The sequence below is a fragment of the Oncorhynchus keta genome, chromosome 17 (genome assembly GCF_023373465.1).
Source record: "Oncorhynchus keta strain PuntledgeMale-10-30-2019 chromosome 17, Oket_V2, whole genome shotgun sequence".
Taxonomy (NCBI): domain Eukaryota; kingdom Metazoa; phylum Chordata; class Actinopteri; order Salmoniformes; family Salmonidae; genus Oncorhynchus; species Oncorhynchus keta.
The window spans coordinates 32,136,085-32,148,015 of NC_068437.1; the positions used below are offsets into that span (position 1 = coordinate 32,136,085).

Consider the following 11,931-nt stretch of genomic DNA (forward strand, 5'->3'; position numbering starts at 1 on the left):
GGTGAGACGAGTGGCTGAGGATGGGATTGGGAGGAGGGAGGGTGAGACGAGTGGCTGAGATGGGATTGGGAGGATGGGATTGGGAGGAGGGAGGGTGAGACGAGTGGCTGAGGATGGGATTGGGAGGAGGGGAGGGTGAGACGAGTGGCTGAGGATGGGATTGGGAGGAGGGAGGGTGAGACGAGTGGCTGAGGATGGGATTGGGAGGAGGGAGGGAGGAGGGGTGAGACGAGTGGCTGAGGATGGGATTGGGAGGAGGGAGGGTGAGACGAGTGGCTGAGGATGGGATTGAGGAGGAGGAGGATGGATTGGGAGGAGGGGGAGGGTGAGACGAGTGGCTGAGGATGGATTGGGAGGAGGGGGAGGGTGAGACGAGTGGCTGAGGATGGGATTGGGAGGAGGGAGGAGGGTGAGACGAGTGAGGGGAGTGGCTGAGGATGGGATTGGGAGGATTGGGGGAGGGAGGGTGAGACGAGTGGCTGAGGATGGGATTGGGAGGAGGGAGGGAGGGTGAGACGAGTGGCTGAGGATGGGATTGGGAGGAGGGAGGAGGGTGAGGATGGCTGAGGATGGGATTGGGAGGAGGGAGGGTGAGACGAGTGGCTGAGGATGGGATTGGGAGGAGGGAGGGAGGGTGAGACGAGTGGCTGAGGATGGGATTGGGAGGAGGGAGGGAGGGTGAGACGAGTGGCTGAGGATGGATTGGGAGGAGGGGAGGGAGGGTGAGACGAGTGGCTGAGGATGGGATTGGGGGAGGGGGGAGGGAGGATGGGATTGGGAGGAGGACGAGTGGCTGAGGATGGGATTGGGAGGAGGGAGGGAGGGTGAGACGAGTGGCTGAGGATGGGATTGGGAGGAGGGAGGGAGGGTGAGACGAGTGGCTGAGGATGGGATTGGGAGGAGGGAGGGAGGGTGAGACGAGTGGCTGAGGATGGGATTGGGAGGAGGAGGAGGGTGAGACGAGTGGCTGAGGATGGGATTGGGAGGGAGGGAGGGTGAGACGAGTGGCTGAGGATGGGATTGGGAGGAGGAGGGAGGGTGAGACGAGTGGCTGAGGATGGGATTGGGAGGAGGGGGAGGGTGAGACGAGTGGCTGAGGATGGGATTGGGAGGAGGGAGGGTGAGACGAGTGGCTGAGGATGGGATTGGGAGGAGGGAGGGGGAGGGTGAGACGAGTGGCTGAGGATGGGATTGGGAGGAGGAGGTGAGGTGAGACGAGTGGCTGAGGATGGGATTGGGAGGAGGGAGGGGAGGGTGAGACGAGTGGCTGAGGATGGGATTGGGAGGAGGGAGGGAGGGTGAGGAGTGGCTGAGGATGGGATTGGGAGGAGGGAGGGTGAGACGAGTGGCTGAGGATGGGATTGGGAGGAGGGAGGGAGGTGAGACGAGTGGCTGAGGATGGGATTGGGAGGAGGGAGGGTGAGACGAGTGGCTGAGGATGGGATTGGGAGGAGGGAGGGAGGGTGAGACGAGTGGCTGAGGATGGGATTGGGAGGAGGGGAGGGGTGAGACGAGTGGCTGAGGATGGGATTGGGAGGAGGGAGGGTGAGAGTGGCTGAGGATGGGATTGGGAGGAGGGAGAGGTGAGACGAGTGGCTGAGGATGGGATTGGGAGGAGGGAGGAGGGTGAGACGAGTGGCTGAGGATGGGATTGGGAGGAGGAGGGAGGGTGAGACGAGTGGCTGAGGATGGGATTGGGAGGAGGGGAGGGTGAGACGAGTGGCTGAGGATGGGATTGGGAGGAGGGAGGGAGGGTGAGACGAGTGGCTGAGGATGGGATTGGGAGGAGGGAGGGGTGAGACGAGTGGCTGAGGATGGGATTGGGAGGAGGAGGGAGGGTGAGACGAGTGGCTGAGGATGGGATTGGGAGGAGGGAGGGGAGGGTGAGACGAGTGGCTGAGGATGGGATTGGGAGGAGGGAGGGGGTGAGACGAGTGGCTGAGGATGGGATTGGGAGGAGGGAGGGAGGGTGAGACTGAGGTGGCTGAGGATGGGATTGGGGAGGATTGGGAGGAGGGAGGGGTGAGACGAGTGGCTGAGGATGGGATTGGGGAGGAGGGAGGGTGAGACGAGTGGCTGAGGATGGGATTGGGAGGAGAGGGAGGGTGAGACGAGTGGCTGAGGATGGGATTGGGAGGAGGAGGAGGGTGAGACGAGTGGCTGAGGAGGATGGGAGGGTGAGACGAGTGGCTGAGGATGGGATTGGGAGGAGGGAGGGTGAGACGAGTGGCTGAGGATGGGATTGGGAGGAGGGAGGGGGTGAGACGAGTGGCTGAGGATGGGATTGGGAGGAGGGAGGGTGAGACGAGTGGCTGAGGATGGGATTGGGAGGAGGGAGGGTGAGACGAGTGGCTGAGGATGGGATTGGGAGGAGGGAGGGAGGGTGAGACGAGTGGCTGAGGATGGGATTGGGAGGAGGGAGGGAGGGTGAGACGAGTGGCTGAGGATGGGATTGGGAGGAGGGAGGGTGAGACGAGTGGCTGAGGATGGGATTGGGAGGAGGAGGGAGGGTGAGACGAGTGGCTGAGGATGGGATTGGGAGGAGGGAGGGTGAGAGAGGATGGGATTGGGAGGAGGAGGGTGAGGAGTGGCTGAGGATGGGATTGGGGAGGAGGGAGGGTGAGACGAGTGGCTGAGGATGGGATTGGGAGGAGGGAGGAGGGTGAGACGAGTGGCTGAGGATGGGATTGGGAGGAGGGAGGGAGGGTGAGACGAGTGGCTGAGGATGGGATTGGGAGGAGGGAGGAGGGTGAGACGAGTGGCTGAGGATGGGATTGGGAGGAGGAGGAGGGTGAGACGAGTGGCTGAGGATGGGATTGGGAGGAGGGAGGAGGGTGAGACGAGTGGCTGAGGATGGGATTGGGAGGAGGAGGGAGGGTGAGACGAGTGGCTGAGGATGGGATTGGGAGGAGGGAGGGAGGGTGAGACGAGTGGCTGAGGATGGGATTGGGAGGAGGGAGGGAGGGTGAGACGAGTGGCTGAGGATGGGATTGGGAGGAGGGAGGGTGAGACGAGTGGCTGAGGATGGGATTGGGAGGAGGGAGGGAGGGAGGGTGAGACGAGTGGCTGAGGATGGGATTGGGAGGAGGGAGGGTGAGACGAGTGGCTGAGGATGGGATTGGGAGGAGGGAGGGTGAGACGAGTGGCTGAGGATGGGATTGGGAGGAGGAGGGAGGGTGAGAGTGGCTGAGTGGCTGAGGATGGGATTGGGAGGAGGGAGGGAGGGTGAGACGAGTGGCTGAGGATGGGATTGGGAGGAGGGAGGGAGGGTGAGGAGTGGCTGAGGATGGGATTGGGAGGGGGAGGGTGAGACGAGTGGCTGAGGATGGGATTGGGAGGAGGGAGGGTGAGACGAGTGGCTGAGGATGGGATTGGGAGGAGGGAGGGAGGGTGAGACGAGTGGCTGAGGATGGGATTGGGAGGAGGGAGGAGGGTGAGACGAGTGGCTGAGGATGGGATTGGGAGGAGGGAGGGTGAGACGAGTGGCTGAGGATGGGATTGGGAGGGAGGAGGGAGGGTGAGATGAGTGGCTGAGGATGGGATTGGGAGGAGGGGGGAGGGTGAGACGAGTGGCTGAGGATGGGATTGGGAGGAGGGAGGGTGAGACGAATGGCTGAGGATGGGATTGGGAGGATGGAGGGAGGGTGAGACGAGTGGCTGAGGATGGGATTGGGAGGAGGGAGGGAGGGTGAGACGAGTGGCTGAGGATGGGATTGGGAGGAGGGAGGGTGAGACGAGTGGCTGAGGATGGGATTGGGAGGAGGGAGGGAGGGTGAGATGAGTGGCTGAGGATGGGATTGGGAGGAGGGAGGGAGGGTGAGACGAGTGGCTGAGGATGGGATTGGGAGGAGGGAGGGAGGGAGGGTGAGACGAGTGGCTGAGGATGGGATTGGGAGGAGGGAGGGAGGGTGAGACGAGTGGCTGAGGATGGGATTGGGAGGAGGGAGGGAGGGTGAGACGAGTGGCTGAGGATGGGATTGGGAGGAGGGAGGGAGGGTGAGACGAGTGGCTGAGGATGGGATTGGGAGGAGGGAGGGAGGGTGAGACGAGTGGCTGAGGATGGGATTGGGAGGAGGGGGGAGGGTGAGACGAGTGGCTGAGGATGGGATTGGGAGGAGGGAGGGAGGGTGAGACGAGTGGCTGAGGATGGGATTGGGAGGAGGGAGGGAGGGTGAGACGAGTGGCTGAGAAGAGGGTATGAGAGATATTATTATTATTTGTATTTAACCTCTATTTAACTAAGCTAGTCAGTAGTTAATAGTGTTTTATTATGCACTGTGATTCCTGGGCTGATTAAATGATAGCAGATGAGATCTTCAGCTGGCTGGAAACATGAAGAGTCCAGAGCTGGTTAAAAATGCATCAAACATGCAACTAGATTAACCCTCTGTCTGTCTGAGGGGAGGAGGGGGAGGGAACAGCCACTACTGAACAATGCTGGAGCTACCATTGGGATTCTCCATCTCTTTCCATTTCTCTCTCCCTCTCTTAACCCCCTCTCTCTACCCCCACAACACAGCATGCATGAGGAGGTTATAGTCTGTTTGTGGAGGGGGTATATGGGTGAGGGGAGAGGTGGGGGGGTATATGGGTGAGGGGAGAGGTGGAGGGGGTATATGGGTGAGGGGAGAGGTGGAGGGGGTATATGGGTGAGGAGAGAGGTGGAGGGGGTATATGGGTGAGGAGAGAGGTGGAGGGGGTATATGGTTGAGGGGAGAGGTGGAGGGGGTATATGGGTGAGGAGAGAGGTGGAGGGGTATATGGGTGAGGAGAGAGGTGGAGGGGGTATATGGTGAGGAGAGAGGTGGAGGGGGTATATGGGTGAGGGGAGAGGTGGAGGGGGTATATGGGTGAGGGGAGAGGTGGGGGGTATATGGGTGAGGGGAGGTGGAGGGGTATATGGGTGAGGGGAGAGGTGGAGGGGGTATATGGGTGAGGAGAGAGGTGGAGGGGGTATATGGGTGAGGAGAGAGGTGGAGGGGGTATATGGTTGAGGGGAGAGGTGGAGGGGGTATATGGGTGGGAGAGGTGGAGGGTGGAGGGGGTATATGGGTGAGGAGAGAGGTGGAGGGGGTATATGGGTGAGGAGAGAGGTGGAGGGGGTATATGGGTGAGGGGAGAGAGGTTGGAGGGGGTATATGGGTGAGGGGAGAGGTGGAGGGGGTATATGGGTGAGGGGAGAGGTGGAGGGGGTATATGGGTGAGGGGAGAGGTGGAGGGGGTATATGGGTGAGGAGAGAGGTGGAGGGTATATGGGTGAGGAGAGAGGTGGAGGGGTATATGGGTGAGGGGAGAGGTGGAGGGGGTATATGGGTGAGGAGAGAGGTGGAGGGGGTATATGGGTGAGGGGAGAGGTGGAGGGGGTATATGGGTGAGGAGAGAGGTGGAGGGGGTATATGTATCGGCGTTGAAAAATCATAATCGGTCGACCTCTAATACAGACCACTCATCACCCCCCACTAACACATGAATGGAAAACACATTGCTTCTCTTTCACCAGCGTCCATTTTTGCCTGGCCTGGACACAGAGGGAGGATGTGGTTCTCATCTGCCCAGTGTGACTGATATCAGGTAGAGACGTATAAGGGAAAGGAAAAGTGGATCTTTATCAAGAAGGGAATTAAGGCTGAGAGCTCCATTTGAAAGGTATATATTAACTGGGCCTCCAGAAAAGGAGAGAGAGAGATAGTTGGGGAGAGGCGAGGCGAGGCGAGGAGAGGAGAGGCGAGGAGAGGAGAGGAGAGGAGAAGAGAGGAGAGGAGAGGACTGAGGACACCTTGAGAATGAACAGAAGACCTTGCTGAAACAGCAATCTTCACACAGAGAGAGAGAGTGAGGGGCAGAGGAAGGGAGCTGGGAGGGAGAGAGGGAGAGAGAGAGAGAGATGTAGAGATAGAGAGTAGAAAGGAGGAGAGAGAGAGATGGGTAGAGTTAGAGTGTAGAAAGGAGGAGAGAGAGAGATGGGTAGAGTTAGAGTGTAGAAAGGAGGAGAGAGAGAGATGGGTAGAGTTAGAGAGTAGAAAGGAGGAGAGAGAGAGATGGATAGAGTTAGAGAGTAGAAAGGAGGAGAGAGAGAGATGGGTAGAGTTAGAGAGTAGAAAGGAGGAGAGAGAGAGATGGGTAGAGTTAGAGTGTAGAAAGGAGGAGAGAGAGATGGGTAGAGTTAGAGTGTAGAAAGGAGGAGAGAGAGATGGGTAGAGTTAGAGTGTAGAAAGGAGGAGAGAGAGAGATGGGTAGAGTTAGAGAGTAGAAAGGAGGAGAGAGAGAGATGGGTAGAGTTAGAGTGTAGAAAGGAGGAGAGAGAGATGGGTAGAGTTAGAGTGTAGAAAGGAGGAGAGAGAGAGATGGGTAGAGTTAGAGTGTAGAAAGGAGGAGAGAGAGAGATGGGTAGAGTTAGAGTGTAGAAAGGAGAGAGAGAGATGGGTAGAGTTAGAGTGTAGAAAGGAGGAGAGAGAGAGATGGGTAGAGTTAGAGTGTAGAAAGGAGGAGAGAGAGATGGGTAGAGTTAGAGAGTAGAAAGGAGGAGAGAGAGAGATGGGTAGAGTTAGAGAGTAGAAAGGAGGAGAGAGAGAGATGGATAGAGTTAGAGTGAAGATAGGAGGAGAGAGAGAGATGGGTAGAGTTAGAGAGTAGAAAGGAGGAGAGAGAGAGATGGGTAGAGTTAGAGTGTAGAAAGTAGGAGAGAGAGAGATGGGTAGAGTTAGAGAGTAGAAAGGAGGAGAGAGAGCGAGATGGGTAGAGTTAGAGTGTAGAAAGGAGGAGAGAGAGAGATGGGTAGAGTTAGAGAGTAGAAAGGAGGAGAGAGAGAGATGGGTAGAGTTAGAGTGTAGAAAGGAGGAGAGAGAGAGATGGGTAGAGTTAAAGTGAAGATAGGAGGAGAGAGAGTCACATTTAATTCAAATCAAATTGTATTGGTCACATACACATGTTTAGCAGATGTTCTTGCGGGTGTAGCAAAATGCTTGTGTTCTTAGCTCCAACAGTGCAGTAATATCTAACAATTCACAACAATACACACAATTACCTGCTAAAGAAATGTAATGTGTGTCAGCTGTATAAAATAAGTATTGTACATACACACACACACACACACACACACACACACACACACACACACACACACACACACACACACACACACACACACACACACACACACACACACACACACACACACACACACACACACCTGTTCCAGCGGTGAGCTCCATTAATCTTTTACTAGGCACTGTCCTCAGCGGGCTAACCCAGGTAAGAGAGGGGGAGGCTGGGGCAGAGCAGCAGGAGAGTGCCCTATGTCTGAATCAGGCCTCCAGGAACATTAGCCCCAGGAGCAGCAGGGGCAGACCTACCTCAGTGGGGTGAAGGGGGTTGGTGTTGTGGTGTAGAGAAGGGAGGCAGAGGAGACACACACTTACTCACATATGCACAAACACTCAATCCACCGTTTGAATGCAATTGTATCCCCGACTAAGCCCTGTCTTAACCCATGTTGTCAGCCAAAGAACTACAGAGAAATCATAACTAAGATGAGCAATAAAATCCACATACAGAAGTTGAAAACAAGTGTGACAGTTGCAGTATTTCCGTCAGGAGTGAGGCTAAGGTTTTCTCCATGAAAGCCCCTGACAAAAACATGGAGACCGCAGCAGGAAGACAAGGACACAATGCGTTGAGGTTTCTTCAAATCAGACACTATGTCAGAGTTCAGTTGATTCAATAGACAAAAATGCTTTTTCAGTCAGAGAGAGTTTAGCCTCTCTCTCCTCAGTTCCAGAGCTGACCTCACCCTGGCCTGTTCATGGAACAACCAAGCTCCAGCCCCAGGGGTCACCCTGCCTCTCTGTACCCACTCTCCCATCTCCTCTCCTGGGCATGGCCCTGAACAAACAAGTCCTCTGTCTGGGGCTCCTCCAAACAACCCAAACAGCTCAACCCAAGTCAAAGCATTATTACATGGCTCAATGGAGCAGACACACACACAGTAGTGTATTGATCATGGGGCCTCTTCTCTCCCAATAAATCTGATGACTGGGGACCACAGACATGCCTTCTCTCCTTCACTACATATAATAATAATATCTTCTTCCTCTCCTTTATCCCTCCTATACTTTCTATAGATCCTTTTTCTGGTGATTCTCTCTGTTATCTCTCGATTCTCTCTGTTGATAGTGCACATGTGGTGAGAACACTGGTCTTGATGTCTCACTGAGATGAAATCAATGTTCACAGACAGCAGGGGGAAGAAGACAGCACAACAAATCAGCATGTTATAACAGCACCTTCAATATGTCATAACAGCACCTTCAATATGTCATAACACCACCTTCAATATGTCATAACAGCACCTTCAATATGTCATAACAGCACCTTCAATATGTTATAACACCACCTTCAATATGTCATAACAGCACCTTCAATATGTCATAACACCACCTTAAATATGTTATAACACCACCTTCAATATGTCATAACACCACCTTCAATATGTCATAACACCACCTTCAATATGTTATAACACCACCTTCAATATGTCATAACACCACCTTAAATATGTTATAACACCACCTTCAATATGTCATAACAGCACCTTCAATATGTCATAACAGCACCGTCAATATGTTATAACACAACCTTCAATATGTCATAACACCACCTTTAATATGTCATAACACCACCTTCAATATGTCATAACACCACCTTCAATATGTTATAACACCACCTTCAATATGTCATAACAGCACCTTCAATATGTCATAACACCACCTTTAATATGTCATAACACCAGCTTCAATATGTCATAACAGCACCTTCAATATGTCATAACACCACCTTCAATATGTTATAACACCACCTTCAATATGTCATAACAGCACCTTCAATGTCATAACACCACCTTAAATATGTTATAACACCAGCTTCAATATGTCATAACACCACCTTCAATATGTCATAACACCACCTTCAATATGTTATAACACCACCTTCAATATGTCATAACAGCACCTTCAATATGTCATAACACCACCTTCAATATGTTATAACACCACCTTCAATATGTCATAACACCACCTTCAATATGTTATAACACCACCTTCAATATGTCATAACAGCACCTTCAATATGTCATAACACCACCTTCAATATGTTATAACACCACCTTCAATATGTCATAACAGCACCTTCAATATGTCATAACACCACCTTCAATATGTTATAACACCACCTTCAATATGTCATAACACCACTTTAAATATGTCATAACACCACCTTTAATATGTCATAACACCACCTTCAATATGTCATAACACCACCTTCAATATGTCATAACACCACCTTCAATATGTTATAACACCACCTTCAATATGTCATAACAGCACCTTCAATATGTCATAACACCACCTTTAATATGTCATAACACCAGCTTCAATATGTCATAACAGCACCTTCAATATGTCATAACACCACCTTCAATATGTTATAACACCACCTTCAATATGTCATAACAGCACCTTCAATGTCATAACACCACCTTAAATATGTTATAACACCAGCTTCAATATGTCATAACACCACCTTCAATATGTCATAACACCACCTTCAATATGTTATAACACCACCTTCAATATGTCATAACAGCACCTTCAATATGTCATAACACCACCTTCAATATGTTATAACACCACCTTCAATATGTCATAACACCACCTTCAATATGTTATAACACCACCTTCAATATGTCATAACAGCACCTTCAATATGTCACAACACCACCTTCAATATGTTATAACACCACCTTCAATATGTCATAACAGCACCTTCAATATGTCATAACACCACCTTCAATATGTTATAACACCACCTTCAATATGTCATAACACCACTTTAAATATGTCATAACACCACCTTTAATATGTCATAACACCAGCTTCAATATAATAATAATATATGCCATTTAGCAGACGCTTTTATCCAAAGCAACTTACAGTCATGTGTGCATACATTCTACGTATGGGTGGTCCCGGGAATCGAACCCACTCTACCAACTGAGCCACAGAAGGACCTTCAATATGTCATAACAGCACCGTCAATATGTTATAACACCACCTTCAATATGTTATAACACCACCTTCAATATGTTATAACACCACCTTCAATATGTCATAACACCACTTTAAATATGTCATAACACCACTTTCAATATGTTATAACACCACCTTCAATATGTCATCACACCACTTTAAATATGTCATAACACCACTTTCAATATGTTATAACAGCACCTTCAATATGTCATAACACCACCTTAAATATGTCATAACACCACTTTAAATATGTCATAGCACCACTTTAAATATGTCATAACACCACCTTTAATATGTCATAACACCACCTTCAATATGTCATAACACCACCTTAAATATGTCATAACAGCACTTTAAATATGTCATAACATCACCTTCAATATGTCATAACACCACCTTCAAAATGTCATAACCCTAACCCTAACCCATAACACCAACCCCCTGCCTTTAACTCCCCTCCCACTCTCTCCACCAACCCCTTCTTTAACCCCCCATCCTCTCTCTCTCTACCAACCCCCTGAACCTTGTCCCAAAGATAACAGTCATATCAACACACCAGGGGCAGTGTAATTAGTGTAGACATAAAGACGTGTGTGTGTGTGTGTGTGTGTGTGTGTGTGTGTGTGTGTGTGTGTGTGTGTGTGTGTGTGTGTGTGTGTGTGTGTGTGTGTGTGTGTGTGTGTGTGTGTGTGTGTGTGTGTGTGTGTGTGTGTGTGTGTGTGTGTCAGTTGTTTTAAGTCAGATACTAAAGAAAACAGTCCATTAGGGGTAATATATAATAGGTCTCTTAATGACAGGATGCACATCATTCAGTCACCATACCAAAGCATCCAGTCATGGGGAAAGTTTGCCTCCATACACAACTCAAAGTGCCTTTATAGATTTCCATGGTATTTATAGTTCTTTGTACGGTATAAGATACGGTATATAACCACATAGATAACCATCAATATTCTGAGGCACCTTTGTCTAATAACACACCTCAATACCTGCTGCTCCCCCGTCAGGCTTCAGCTCATCCTAAACTCTTCCAGACAATAACAACAGCCCCAGACACTACAGCCCTAACAGTAGTGTGCTCTCAGACATAGACAGTCTATCAATGTATCTGCAGGTGGGAAGGAAGTACAGACCCAGAATAACGCAGAATATTAAATCACAACACCTTTCCTGGCAAAGAACAAAACAGCATTATATACACATTGTTTTGTTTGCATTTTATTCCAAAACATCACATTGAATCAATATTTGAATACTTTGGACTGAATAAACATGGAGATGTGCTTGAATAAATTCCAGGAAGGAAAATGGAATTCACACTCAGGACTATTATCTAGCCAGTTAATTTATCAATGCCACTGTTGAGGCCATAACAGACACCACATAACAAATACAAAGATAACCACGTCTTTCACCCGTTCCATTATGTTCTCTTTAAGTGAAAGAATAAATATTGGGATTTATATCCAATTTACATTTTTATCAGAATCAAGATGGAGGCCAAACCTGTTCCAACTATTTTATATTCAGTTGCTACGACGACTATAAAGAATGAACGAATACAATAACAAAACATGACAATCTCCAATCTTAAACATGAAAATCATTAAGAGTAACATGAGGGGCCAGCTGTCTGCTGTCTGATGCACCAATACACACACACACACACACACACACACACACACACACGATTAAGTGCCCCTCATAAAAACATATATTCATAATATATTATGCACAATAACCGTTTCATGGGTGTTAAATGTTGGTCATTCACTAACAGTAGGCCCAGCCCCCATATGGAAGGAGTGTTTTATCCTCTCCTAATGTCCATCAGTCTCCTCTCAGT

At 50.2% G+C, this 11,931-nt stretch overlaps 1 protein-coding gene and 2 long non-coding RNA genes across 10 annotated transcripts in view; 1 reads left to right on the forward strand and 2 right to left on the reverse strand.

The window, feature by feature from the left end:
- LOC118395718 (WW domain-containing oxidoreductase) overlaps positions 1-11,931 on the reverse strand; it is a 432,897-nt gene that overhangs the window by 162,108 nt on the left and 258,858 nt on the right. The window lies entirely within an intron of this gene.
- Positions 1-11,931, forward strand: part of LOC127908246 (uncharacterized) — a 464,705-nt gene that overhangs the window by 135,089 nt on the left and 317,685 nt on the right. The window lies entirely within an intron of this gene.
- Positions 8,053-10,466, reverse strand: LOC127908244 (uncharacterized). 8 transcript variants are annotated; one of them, XR_008066458.1, is made up of 4 exons: positions 10,350-10,466; positions 9,577-9,708; positions 8,941-9,358; positions 8,053-8,524 (listed from the first exon to the last, which is right to left on the reverse strand). It is a non-coding gene; the product is annotated as an uncharacterized LOC127908244 (long non-coding RNA). The 8 variants fall into 8 exon arrangements; XR_008066459.1 differs by lacking the exon at positions 8,053-8,524 and adding an exon at positions 8,542-8,722; XR_008066460.1 differs by lacking the exon at positions 8,053-8,524 and adding an exon at positions 8,542-8,854.